Raw genomic sequence first — 14,377 nt, 5'->3', positions numbered from 1 at the left:
CCCACTTATGAATTTGGTTAATACAAGTCAGACGCTGAGTATATGGTCACTCCTATGGAACAAATGAAAATAAGTTTTTGAACTTGAAAGGCTGAGGTGAGACCTTGGATCCACATAGACTCCATGAAAGATATAACCACATGGGAAGTTCACCTTAGACTGGCAAACTAACCTCACTCTTTAATATCACTGCAGTGCAGCCTAATCAGCTTAATCTTCAGTAGTATCGTTATCCCAAAACACTTCCTCTCTTAAATATGCCTGTATTTGACTTTGTAACACATTAACATTCTGGGGAGCACACTTTCCATCATGGTTTAAATTTCTAGTGAAATTATTTTTTTTCATAATGACTGTTATTTCATTATTAATCAAGAGAGAATGAGGAAACAAGACAGAAAATGGTAAGACCAGGGGACATTATATTGAAGTAAAAATTCATCCCAGATAATCTACAAACCTCATAATACCCACAAAGAGAAATAGAGGATCTGTCTATCATCTATCTATCATCTATATCTATCTATCTATCTATCTATCTATCTATCTATCTATCTATCATCTATCTATTGTGCATGAGCATACCTTACTTAAGTAAATTTCTTTTAGACATTCTAGACTTCAAATTATAGTTCAGAGTGTCAACAGCATCAATAACTGAAGCAAAATATTTAAGAGACTGATATTGTTTAGATAAAGGGATGTATGCTTCCTGTCATGCAGATCAGGGCCCACGACTCTGAGCCCCTCACCTTATGTCAGCAATCAACATGCTACAAAGGAAAAGAATAAACCCTAAACCCATGTGACATCACTTCTTCCAGATGCTCTCCCGATCTTTCCGCGCCTCCATTATTTATCAAGGAAGAGGCTCTCTGAGAACTCAGTGCAAGTTTTTGTGTGTGTGATGACCTGGACACTGGTTCAGGAAAGAAAAATAATTTCCTTGTTGATTCAATCGAGGATAGACGATTTGCTTTAAAATATGTCTTTCTCTGACTACTAGTCATTTTCTTCAGAGATCCTTGCCATCAATAAGAATTATAACCTCTGAAATGCTTTTCCCTAATGAAAAAGTATTTTCATTTTGATAATGTAGCGTGTGATTAGAAAGACTCTTTAACTGACTTATTTTCTGGAGGTTTGGGCATGGTTTTGAATTTTTTCTCAGAGAAGAGAGTTTTTTTCCATCAGAATAAAGCTGGGTTGACCCTTCCCATGCAGGTTCAGGTGGTTCTGCCCATCACCAAGGGCTTGCCTTTGTTGTTCTTTTGGGCAGAGCCCTCTTGGGCAGCTGCCCTGAAAACAGCCTACAAGTGAGGTTACTCTGCATATTGCAGGCAATTATTATATTAGCTTCCAAACCATGAGTACTTCCTATGCTATGGGTGTTCTGCAAGCACTTCATATGAATTACCAACCTCAGTCATCCCTACAACCCTATGAGCAATATCCCCATTTCATAGGAGAGGAAATTGAGTCTTTGAGAGGTTCAATGATTTATCTATCCAAACCTCCCTAGCTAACTAATGATAGGGCCAGGATTTGGACTGAGGTTAATTAGAAATCCAAAACATACTTTTGGCCAATTAGCTGGACCTACTTGTAGTTGTCTCTGTAATGTAATAGGAGCATTTAGAGACCTGGAAAACTTGTTTGGTTCTTTAAAATTTTTCATTTCCTCTTCTCTGATCCTGCCACTTTCTCTGTGAAACTGACCAAATCAAGAGGCTGCAGTTTTAGGAAATTTGTACCTTTTCTAAAAACAGCGTGCTTGGCAGTGGCAAGTACCTAACAAATGGGTTAATATTTATGTAATTTACTGTATTTCATCATACTAAGATGCATGGATTGTGAGAGGCACCATTATTTTATATATATTGAAAAAGGGAAAAGGCTGCCAATTAAGCTTTCTTATCTCTTAGAATTTTTATTTTAGACTTCTTATAAAAAGCTTAAACTCCACTAACAATTTTATAGCTTATCATCCATATGTACACAAGAAAAGAAAAAAAAATATTTAAAAAGTGGATTTGAGATTTTTTAATTTCCTCACATTTAGAGTCTTACTCTTCTGAATTTCTTTTTTACTCAGCCAGCTTTTCTGCACAATATCCTCCATGCCATCAAGTGCATTGAAGATGTAGCATTTCTTTAGAAATCCCACAAATAAACTAAAAACCATTTGTTCTAGGTTCCTAGGCTGGCTTTGCAATCATGTAGAGCTAGCCTACCTCTGGGAATATTGCTAAACATGTCTGATTTACCATCTCCTCCACCACACAACCATCTGGTTCTTAGAAGACAAAGCATTCTTCACTCTTGTCCCCTAGATTTTCTTCCAAGCCCTGGCATCTGTTCTGTAGGCTTTGAGGTTCTTTTAAGCATGCAGGCCAGTGGACCTGAAACTTGAGCGTGTGTCAGAATCACCTGGAAGACTTGTTAAAGCACAGACTGCCGAGTCAGATTCTTTGCTTCTGTTAACTGGGGTGGGGCCTATGAATTTGCATTTCTAACAGGTTCCCCCAGGTGATGCTGCTGCTGCTGGTGGAAGAGGCAGACACACTTAGAACCATTGGTACAGCAATCTCAACCACACCGCTGCCGTGCTGACAGCCCCTATGAGACGTCCTCGATTTTAAGAGGCAGTCTGATTTTTGAGATATTAAAATGAAAAAAAGTTCACACGTTTTTAAATGGATAAAATATGGTAAATCACATTTTCTCTTTAACATAGCTATAATATTTTCATTCTAATTGATTTTCATTGACTTACATTTAACTTGTTCATTCATTTATCCGCAATATCCTCTACTTGTTCCAAAGATGAACTGAAATGGCTTCTATGATTATAGCTAAAGTTTCATCCTCTTAATGTTTTAGGCAAGAAATTTTCTCTAAATATATGTATTTGACTATGTTTATATATGACTATGTGTATACACGTGGAGGAACTCATTCTACATAGCAAATTCTGCTGTCATAGAGAACTCACTGCTTCGTGAAGGAGCCCTCTTTGCTTCTGATAACTAAAAGGAACTTCCTTTTACATGTGTGACACGGAGGACCAACTAATCAGACAACATTATGATATGATTTAATAAAGAGCCCCAAGTGATGCATGACTATACCTGGACATCACGTACTTCTGTCTTCTGAGAAAACACATGAGAAATACTTCTATCCAGTCTTAGTATTGGGAACAGTTATGTTTGTCTTAAATAACTATTTTGTGCAGTTTTTTATAAATAAATTTTTAATTGAGCATGTTTCCCTTTTTCTCTTTGCTCCCTGGTAGCTCAGTCAAGTTTCTTGCCAGCTTTTAGCAACTAAATGGACTGTTCTCTCTCTCTGCTCCTGGTCGCCTGCGACCACTCAGATCTTAACCCTCCACTCTCAGAGCAGGCTGCTCACTACTTCATAGATGTTAGTACCCTAGAGACTGGGGACTTCTCACTGGGACTCATACACTTAATCAGATCCTTGAAGAAAGACTGAAGTCACTCTATCCATCTGAGCCTGAGACCTACTTAGAGGGCAGTCTTTGCAGGCTGTATATGATTTGTAGGATGCCACAGATGTGGTGGGTGCATTCTGTTAGCAACTTTGAGCCAGTCATACCCACCGCGTTCCTGAGGGCCAGGTTCTCTGGCTACTTATCTTCTCTAGTACCTTCCAGTTTTCTTCTTCAGCCAATCTTCCTCTGACCCGATCTTTCCACCTTGACCCCAGGAACTTTGTTGTCTGATTAACAAAATCCTTTGTCCTCTTCATTGAAAAATCCTACTTCCTTTCCCCATCAAAAACCTGGTTTCTCCTTGAGGACTTCATTCCCATCAGCCTCTAAAGGAGAGACAGCTTTTTCTCCCATTCCAAGTGCCTAGAATTAGGTGCTAAGGCCAGAACTGTCCTGGTAAAAACCCCTGCTCATTGGTACGTGTTAATAAGCTTAGCCACTCTCTATACCTCCCCATTACTGTCACCTATTTACTGAAAGCAGGGGCACCTAACATACAGACTTCTTCCCCCAGTCCTTTCCTTTTATTATTCTGGGCAATTTCATTTTTTTTTTTTAAGTCCTAACTGGAGGGAAACTTTTCCCATTAATTTCTAGAGAATGGAAGGGAGGGAAAAGGGGGAGAGAGAGAGAGAAAGAAATATTGATGTGAGAGAGACACATGGATTGGTAGCCTCCCACATGCGCCCCTATCAGGGCTGGGGAACCTGCAACCGAGGTACCTGCCCTTGAGCAGGAATCAAACCCACGACATTACCCTTGGGTGCACAGGCTGATGCTCTAACCACTGACTCAAACTGGCCAGGGCAAGCAATTTCAATTTGATATTGATGTTGAACCCAACTCATTTGCTACTTAATTATGACTGGACCTGATGAAATAACAGGGACTGAATTTACCCTTCTATCTGATAAAATAAAACAAACAAACAATGGTTTTCAATATATTAGACATTAGGTAACAAAGGACAGAGATCCCTGATGGTTGGAAAAATAAATGAGGTGAGCTGTATGCTTTCCTCAGCTAATTTCCCTGAGAGAGCTTCCAGGCTGTGGTGCAGGGAGAGGGGATCCAGGTGGAGCTCAGCAGTCTCTCTCAGTTGAGAAGAGGAAGCTGGGAATCCAGGTTGGCCAAGGTGGCTAGAGGTTATAAGAAAGTATACCAAAGAGGAGACAGCTTCACAGAGAAAGAGCTCTGAGATCTGAAGAAGGTCCCCCTCAATGTTCATTTGAGTACCAATTAGCATGTGGATGTGACAAAACTACCTGAGGCTTGGGAAAGAACCAACTGAAAAGATTGGAGGAAATAATCTTCAGAGTGAACATGGGGAAGCAATGGTTCCTGATTCCATTTCCACAAGCTAGAGATTACATAACTCATGGGGCATTAGTGAGAGCACTCAGGAGGAAAAATTAGTACTTGACTGAATTCTACTCTGGTTCAATCTAACAAAGTCTAAAATACTGCACTTTACAAGAGACTGCACTGTATTCCAGAATAAATTTCAAATATATATTTATAACAATACAAACATATCTAGCACTTAAAAATTTGAAATCACAATGTTTGCATTCCAATCACACAATAGTAGGTATGTGAAAGAGAAGGAAAATATGACCCATAGTAAGGAGATAAATTAAACAAAACCATCCCAGAAATAACTTCGATGATAAAATTATATTCTAAGACATAAAATGGCTATTACAACTGTATTTCATATAGTGAAGTAGCTAGAGGAAAGACTGAACATGTTAAGTAGAGATATTAAAGATCTTAAAAAGACACATGTAGAATGTTGAAAGATATAAAACACAATATCTTATACCAAAAAATGCATCTAGAGGAAAACATAGGGAGTTAACAAGCAGATTAGACATAACAAAGGGAAATTTATGACCTTTAAAACATAGCAATAGAAATTATCCAAAATGAAATACAGAGAAACGTATCTTTTTTTTGAGGGGGGTCATGATTCAACACATGATACAAGGTCATAGGATATAATACAAATATATTTCTATACTAGAGGCCCAGTGCACAAAATTCGTGCATGGAGATGTGTGTCCCTCAGCCCAGCCTGCACCCTCTCCAATCCGGAACCCCTCAAAGGATGTCCACCAGGATGGGGCCTAAACGGGCAGTTGGACATCCCTTTCACAATCCAGGACTGCTGGCTCCCAACTGCTCTCCTGCCTGCCAGCCTGATTGCCCCTAACTGCTTCTGCCTGCCAGCCTGATCAACCCTTAACCACTCCCCTGCCAGCCTGATTGACACCTAACTGCTCCCCTACCAGCCCAATTGCCCCTAACTGCCCACCCCTGCCAACCTGGTCACCTCTTACTGCCCCCCATGCTGGCCTGGTCACCCAAACTGCCCCCCCCCGTTTGCCCCCAACTGCCCCCCCACACCAGCCGGGTCACCCCACACAGCCTGCTGTTCATTCATTTGGTCGTCCCTCACTGACCCCCCTGCTGGCCTGGTCACCCCACCAAGCCTGCTTGTTCAGTCATTTGGTTGTCCCTCGGGCCAGCCCTGGGAGGCTGAGCAGCCACCATCTGAGGCTTTCCTGTACCTTGAGCCAGCCCTGGGCGGCTGGGGGGCTGAGGGTGCTGGGGGACTCCAGAGGCAGGCATGCAGAGTGGCCGGACCCACCTGGGGGCAGCCCAGCCGTGCTGCATGCCTGCCACCCTGATGGGACTGAGGGGACTGGGCGCCACCAACTTGTGGCTGTGGGCACTGCCATCTTTGAGGGCGTGGCAGTCAATTAGCATATTCCCTCCTTATTGGCGGTGGGTGTTGCCATCTTTGTGCTGGTGTGATGGTCAATTAGCATATTCCCTCTTTATTAGGTAGGACTAGAGGCCCGGTGCACAAAATTCATGCACGGGGACGGGTGTGTCCCTCAATCCAGCCTGCACCCTCTCCGATATGGGACCCCTTATCAGACATCCCTCTCACAATCCAGGACTGCTGGCTCCCAACTGCTCACCTGCCTGCCTTCCTGATTGCCCCTAATCGCTTCTGCCTGGCTGCCTGATCACCCCCTAACCACTCCCGTGCCAGCCTGATTGATGCCTAACTGCTCCCTTGCCAGACTGTTTGCCCCTAACTGCCCTCCCCTGCAGGCCTGGGTCCCCCACAACTGCCCTTCTCTGCAGGCCCGGTCACCCCCAACTTCCCTCCTCTGCTGGCCTGGACACTCCAAACTGCCCTCACCTGCAGGCTTGATCGCCCCCAACTGCCCTCCCTTGTAGGCCTGGTCCCTCCCAACTGTCCTCCCCTGCTGGCAATCTTGTGATGGCCATCTTGTGTCCACATGGGGGCAGCCATCTTTGACCACATGGGGCAGCCATCTTGTGTGTTGGAGTGATGGTCAATTTGCATATTACTCTTTTATTAGATAGGATAGAGGCTTGGTGCATGGGTGGGGGCCAGCTGGTTTTCCCTGACGGGCATCCCGGATCAGGGTGGGGGTTCCCTTGGGGCATGGGGCGGCCTGGGTGAGGGGCCTGTGGTGGTTTGCAGGGTGGCCACACCTCCCAGTGACCCAAGTGGAGGCCCTGGTAGCTGGGATTTATTTATCTTCTATAATTGAAACTTTGTAGCCTTGAGTGGAGCCAAGCCTTTTTCTTGCTCCGTGGCTGCAGCCATTTTTGTTGGGATTTATTTATCTTCTATAATTGAAACTTTTGTAGTGGAGGCCAAGGCAGGCCAGGGCTGTGGGAGCTTGGCCTCCTCCATCGCCAGGGACAACCCAAGCCTCCTGCTCTCTCCAGCTCCGTGGCTGCTGCCATTTTTGTTGGGATTTATTTATCTTCTATAATTGAAACTTTGTAGCCTTGAGTGGAGGCCTGGGCCCGCCAGGGTTTGTGGAAAGCTTGGCTTCCTCCATTGCCGGGGAAACCCAAGCCTCCTGCTCGCTCTGTTGCTGCAGCCATCTTGATTGGGTTAATTTGCATACTTGCTCCTGATTGGCTGGTGGGCATGGCTTGTGGGTGTAGTGGAGTGATGGTTAATTTGCATATTACTCTTTTATTAGATAAGATTACGCTTTGATTGATTGAACGGCCGACCAGTCAACCATACACTTAGAGCATATTAGGCTTTTATTATATAGGATGCTGATACAGTTGAATATATGTAGGCAAAAAATTAATCTTGAACCTATTAATCATACACAAAAACTAACTAAATGAATCATGTGCCTAATGTAAGAGCTAATACTATAAAATATCTAGAGGAAAACTTAGAGGAACTTGTTTATGACCTTGGATTAGGCAATTATTTCTTAGACTAGAGGCCCAGTGCACGAAATTCGTGCATGGGAGGGGGTGTCCCTAAGCCTGGCCTGCACCCTCTCCAATCTGGGACCCCTTGGGGGATGTCCAACTGCTGGTTTAGGCCCAAAACTGGCAGTCAGACATCCCTCTCACAATTTGGGACCACTGGCTCCTAACCACTTGCCTGCCTGCCTCCCTGATCTCCCCTAACCACCTCTGCCTGCCTGCCTGCCTGATTGCCCCTAACTGCCTCTGCCTGCCTGCCTGATCACCCCAACCACCTCTGCCTGCCTGCCTGATTGCTCCCTAACTGCTCCCCTGCCGGCCTGATAGCACCCCTAACTGCTTACTCCCCTGTGCCAGCCTTATCTCACCCCTAACTGCTTGCTCCCTCATGCCAGCCTGATTGTGCTCCTAACTGCCTGCTCCCCCGTGCAGGCCTGTTGCCTCCTAAGTACTTGCTCCCCTGTGCCAGCCTGATAGCACCCCTAACTGCTTACTCCCCTGCACTGGCCTGATCTTGCCCCTAACTGCTTGCTCCCTTTTGCCGGCCTGATTGCACCCCTAACTGCCTGCTCCCCCACGCTGGCCTCGTAGCCCCCTAACTACTTCCTCCCCTGTGCCGGCCTGATTATGCCCCTAACTGCTTGCTCCTCTGCTGGCCTGATGGCCCCTAACTGCCTCTGCCTCGGCCCCCACCACCGTGGCTTTGTGAGGGAGGAAGTGGGATGTCCAGAAGACATCCGGTTGACCTGGTCTAATTAGCATATTACCCTTTTATTAGTAGAGATAAGACACAAAAAGCATGGAACATAACAGAAAAAAATAATAAATTGTACTTCTTAAGAATTGAAAAGTTTTGCCCTTCAAAATACATAATTATTAATAAAATAAAAAAGCAAGCAACTAACTTGTAGAAAATATTTGCAAAACCTATATCTGATAAAAGACATGATTCAAAATATATAAAGGACTTGTCAAAAAGCCTATAATAAAATGATAAGCAACCCAATAAAAGGTGAGCAAAAATTTGAATAGACACTTTACCAAATGTATATAGAGATGAAAAAATAAGCATATGAGAAGATGTTTAACATTATTAGTCACTAGGGAAATGCAAATGAAAACCAAAGCTAATACCACTACATACCCACTAGAATGGCTAATATTAAAAAGACTGACAATAGCAAGTATTGGTGAGGATGTGCGGTTATTGAAATGCTCAGACATTGTAAATAAGAATACAAAAATGTTACAGCCACTTTGCCATTTGGCAGTTTCTTGAAAACTTAACCACACCTTATGGACTCATCAGATGATCAGCAATACCAATCCTAATATTCAAGAGAGATGAAAACATTTATTCACACCAAAATTTGTACATGAATGTTTGTAGTGGCTTTATTCATAATATCCAAAAAGTGGTGAATGTATAAATAAGTTGTGGCACATCCATACAATTGAATGCTACTCAAGAATAAAAATAATGAACTACTGATAATGCAACATGGTTGAATCTGAAAAGCATTATGCTAAATAAAGAAGCAGACAAAAATATTATCATTCCATTTAATTGAAATTCTAGAAAATTCTACAGTGACAGAAAGCAGACCTGTGGTAGTTGTGGCAAGGGGTGAGGGGAGGTGACTGACTGCAAAGGAGCATGAGGAAACTGTTTGGATTAATGGAACTGTTATTCATTATGATTGTGCTGGTGGTTACTTGACAGTATACATTTGTAAAAATTCATCAAAATGTGCATTTAAAAATCAAGCTGATTTTTAAAAATTGCAAGTGTCCTTTTTGTTGTTGTTGTTAAATTCAGTGGGTACCATTTTTATTTGTACTCTATATAGCATTTGACAATGTTCACTATTGCCTTCTTCTTGAAATTCTCTCATTCTTTGTCTTCTGTAGTACCACATTTTCCTGGTTCTTTCTTTAGCTCTCTGGGGATTCATCTTTAAGTATCTTTGCTGGAATCTCTTTCTTCATTTGTCCACTAAGTATTGGAGTTCCTTAATGGTCTGTCATGAGCCCTCTTTTTTCTTCCATACCTTTGGATGCTCTTATCCAATTTCCTGGCTTCAACTATGATAGATGAACTCATCTCTCCTGAGATTTGGACCCATATATACCCATATATATAGTCCTTTGCTGGAATCTCCATTTGGATGTACCACTGACCTGTCCAACTCAACAAGTCAAAAACTGGACTCATCTCATCACCTCTACATCTTCTCCCTATGTCAGTGAAGGGCATACTATACCTCACTCCAAGTTTTGTCAATTCCAGTTTCCACTCTGTTACTCCATCTGCCTTTATTCCCATCTCCACTGCTACTGTCATAGTGTAGACCACCACCACCTATCTCCTGGATCACCTCCAACAGCCTTCCAGCTGATTTCCTGACCTCAAAATTTCCCCTTTTTCCAATCCAGTCTGTCTTCTGAAAAACTGTAAGTTAAGGTCAGAGGATTTGTCCCTGAGTATTGCTTATCAACTCCCCCAAACACCACAGACTGTGAAACTTCATTGTTTCCACTTATGCAAGTGGGAACTTCAATATCCAAATTACTAGGTACATCGATTATGCTAGGAATAATAACTAATAGTAATAAAATAATAGGAATACTAACCTTTCCTTTCTGTAAACATTAGGCTTTAGAATGCATTGTCATATTCATATTTAATCCTTAAAGATGTTCTTAGCCACATTTCATAGATGAGGAAACTGAGGCTCAGAGTACTTGAGTCACTTTCAATATTCACGTAGTAGTAACAAATCAGGGATTTAAATTCTTCTATTTCCCAGCCCAATGCTCTTTCCTGTCCACCAAGCTATACCATATCAGAGACTGTGTTTTACATTTAAAATGCCAATGACTTGGTTCTTAAGTGGAGAAAAATGTGGCAATCAGAACCTGTGATGCACAAAGCTGCACATATGTCCATCAAGATGAATTGAGCAGAGGAGACTTCCTTTGATAGATTGCCACTTCTATAAATGTGATGAAAGTGTTAATGTAACATCAAGAATGCAGTTTCACACACAGGAAAGCCAGAACATCAGTTATGCCTATCACAACAATATTTAGGAAAAAAAACCACATTACTGGCCATCTTTGCTTCTTAGCATTTTTCCCCTCATTTTTTTCTGACTGTTATTGGGAAAAAAAACCAACAGGGTCTATCTAATTTGTTCATTCTTTGAGAGGGAAGTTGCTTTATTTTTAAACTATAATCAATCTTGAACATAGAAATGATATTTATAATTGGCCAACACATTTTTATAGTCGTAAAGAAATCCAATGAATGCATTCAAATTTTTGTTCAGAAGCAAGGAGTGGTGCTTATTTATTCCTTTATTTGAGTGCCTTTGGCTCTCAAATGCATTATGAAGCTGGAATGGGAGGACTCTGTACTTAATTGAGGAACAAATAGTAGCCTATAACCTGATCTGCTGTAGATGGCATTTGCCCTGTTCACTACGGAACAGATCTTCAAAAGGATTTCAAGAAATAGCCGCCAATGGCCCTAATTTAATAGCTGTGCTGAACTATTGGGGAGCATCCAGATGGGAAATAAACCCCAGCCAAAGGATTATGCTAATGTTTACCTGTGGGCCCAGGATTCCTGGACATTATAGAACTCAGTGTGTCCATCCTGTCTTTGTTTAAGGGGGTTATCAGAGTAATTACTCATAAATAGGCCAGCAGATGTTTTCCCAGTTGAGTCATCTTATACTCCAATGATTTTCAACCCTTTTCATCTCATGGCACACATAAATTAATTACAAAAATTCTGTGTCACATCAAAAAAGATATTATATTTTTATATTATACTAGAGGCCCAATGCACGAAATTCATGCAAGGGGGTCGGCCCCCACTGCAGTGGCTGCCTCAGCCCCCACTGCTGTGGCTTTGTCTGGAAGGTCGTCCGGAAGAACATCCGGTCTAATTAGCATATTACACTTTCATTATTATGGATAGATTTTTTTGCTGATCTGACAAAAAATAGGTATGATTTTGATTCATTCACACTGGACAGATATTGTTGTGTTGGCTGTTATCATTATTCTATTTGATAATCTAAGGGAAAAAGGGTCAGTGCCCCTGACTAAATAGCATGTATTGCATGCTTTAAGATGTTGGGGGGCACACCTGTTGGAAATCACTGACCTGAGCCATAATTTTCTCACCTGTAATAACTTTAACACTAGGGAAAGTAAACAATAAATAAACAAAAACAGGTGACATCTATCTCCATGCATTTTATTGTTAACTAGGGGTCTGCTGCACGAAATTTGTGCATGGGTAGGGTCCCTAGGCCTGGCCAGCGATCAGGGTCAATCAGGGCCTTCTGGCTGCCAGCCAGGGCCTTCCTTGGTTCTGCGCCACCCCCTGGTGGTCAGCACTCGTCATAGCAGGTGATCCAACTCCCAGTCTAACTCCTGGGGGACACTTTGCATATTAGCCATTTATATATAGAGATTCCTAAAATCACAAAGAAGGGCTGAGTTCATCCACCGATTGAAATGATCTTCAGATTTGAAGAGAAGCCTTTTATGCCCTGCTGTACTTCAGACTTCACTATTTTTATTATTGTCCAATTCATAATTCAAAAATAACACTGTTCTGCCTAGAAATTTAAGGCTAACTCAAAGAAGAACTCAGCATAAAACACAAATGCTTGAAAGTGTTGTCTCTGCAGCCACATAGAGGAACTAAAATTCTCAGAAAGCAAATTGTCAGATACACTTCATGACTTGCTGGCTTGGGTTAGATTTACTCATACTTGCCTCACAGACTCTAAACTATAAAATGATTATTTCAGTCCATATTAATTTCTGCAAACAAGTTGTTGGGGGGAGGCTTGGGAGGAGTGAGCGAAATTTAAGGGAGAAATAAATGTAATCATGGCATGATGGGTAAAAGCAGAGACCTGGGGGCCCGGAGATGTGGGTTCCAGTAGTGGCTTTGTCACTACTTTCTCCGAAGTTTGCTTCACCTCTCTCGGCCTCGGTTTCTCCTTTTGTTAAATGAAGGGCTTGGACCAGATGAGTAATGAGGTCCTATTGGCTTTGACATTTTACATTTTTATGGGAGATGAGCAATCCTATAAAAGAAGATAATGATTACAACCAGGCATTTTCTTCAACATAAAAGTCCATTTTTATGAGTGAAACTGGAAAAGCAACTAACTAACCCCAGAGAGGTGGCAGAGCCCTGAGGAAGTGACCATCTTAGTAGACATGTAGCTGGACTCCAGGGAATCATCAGTGCCTTCAGACAAGGAATGGAACTCTGGGGGAGAAGATGTAATTGGAAGAGGCAGCTCAGGCAGCTTGTGAGCAAGTCAGGACTAAAGAGAGGTTTGTATAAGGGACACACACACACACACACACACACACACACACACACACAGCAGTATTTCAGGCAGGCTTCTTTTTGTGTAGCTCATGCTTAGAAATCAAACCTATTGTTCTGCCAGAACAGATTTTTTCCCCTCGTCTTCAATAATTAGGAAAGAAGTTTGCTGGTCTATACTGTTTATTTCTTTACTTCCCATTGCCATGCCCCATTTCCAGCCTAACATTATGAAATGGCAGTTATAAATGGTAAGGAATAACATCCAGTGAGCTTTTAATTAGCATAGACATCTCGTTGTTGGGTCAGAGAGGAGAAGCTGAGGAAAAGACCTGCACGGTAAGACCCTGTATCCACACTCACTTGTTCCTTGGATGGAATGGTTCACTGAAGAGTCATCTTCATCCGCTCTCATCCAACTCCCATGCACCATGTTTGTCCCTGTCTCTCTCCATCCATTATTTTAAAGCTTATCCACACTGTTTTTCTGGAAATTTTCTTCTCTTTCCTCCATCTGTTCAGATCCAAGGACATTTTGAAACATCAGCAACAGTTATAACATCTTTTTATTTCAGAAGCTTTATATACATGTGGTCAGACATGTTTGTCTTTGCAAAAGTCAAGTTAAGTTAAATAATCAGACAGATACTTGCTTTTATTTGATTTTTTGCAGTGTGGTAGGTGATCAGCATTCCCATCTGTCTCCCTTTATGAATTCCTTTTTCCTCCTCCCTAATCTAGTCTCCTTCCCCTCAACATTAATTCTTTGTTTCTTGACTAGGTAATTCACAAACATGAGTATCCAGATAGCTAATTTACAGATGCAAATGGATCAACTTTTTAATTATAAGGGAAATATAAACCTAAACCACAATGAGATAGCTGTATTACCCATGAGAATGGGTAACATTAGAACAGTTGACAATAACAATGTTAACAACTTGATGAGAACAATGGAACTTTCATACACTGCTAGAAGGAGTGAAAAGAGGTGAAAATTACTTTGCAAAACTGTTTGGAAGTATCTCCATCCTATATAATAAAAGGCCAGGGACCATAAGCATAACGACTGGAACAACCGCTTAACCAGTTGCCATGAGGTGCATTGACCACCTCTCGGTCCCTCCCCTCCCCCACCCCCCACACCCCACCCCCGCCTGCAGGTGAATGGGGAATCACAGGGAAGTGGGTGAGTGGCAGCAAGGCAG

The sequence above is a fragment of the Eptesicus fuscus genome, chromosome 5 (assembly GCF_027574615.1).
Source record: "Eptesicus fuscus isolate TK198812 chromosome 5, DD_ASM_mEF_20220401, whole genome shotgun sequence".
Taxonomy (NCBI): Eukaryota; Metazoa; Chordata; class Mammalia; order Chiroptera; family Vespertilionidae; genus Eptesicus; species Eptesicus fuscus.
This window is presented reverse-complemented; position numbering follows the sequence as displayed.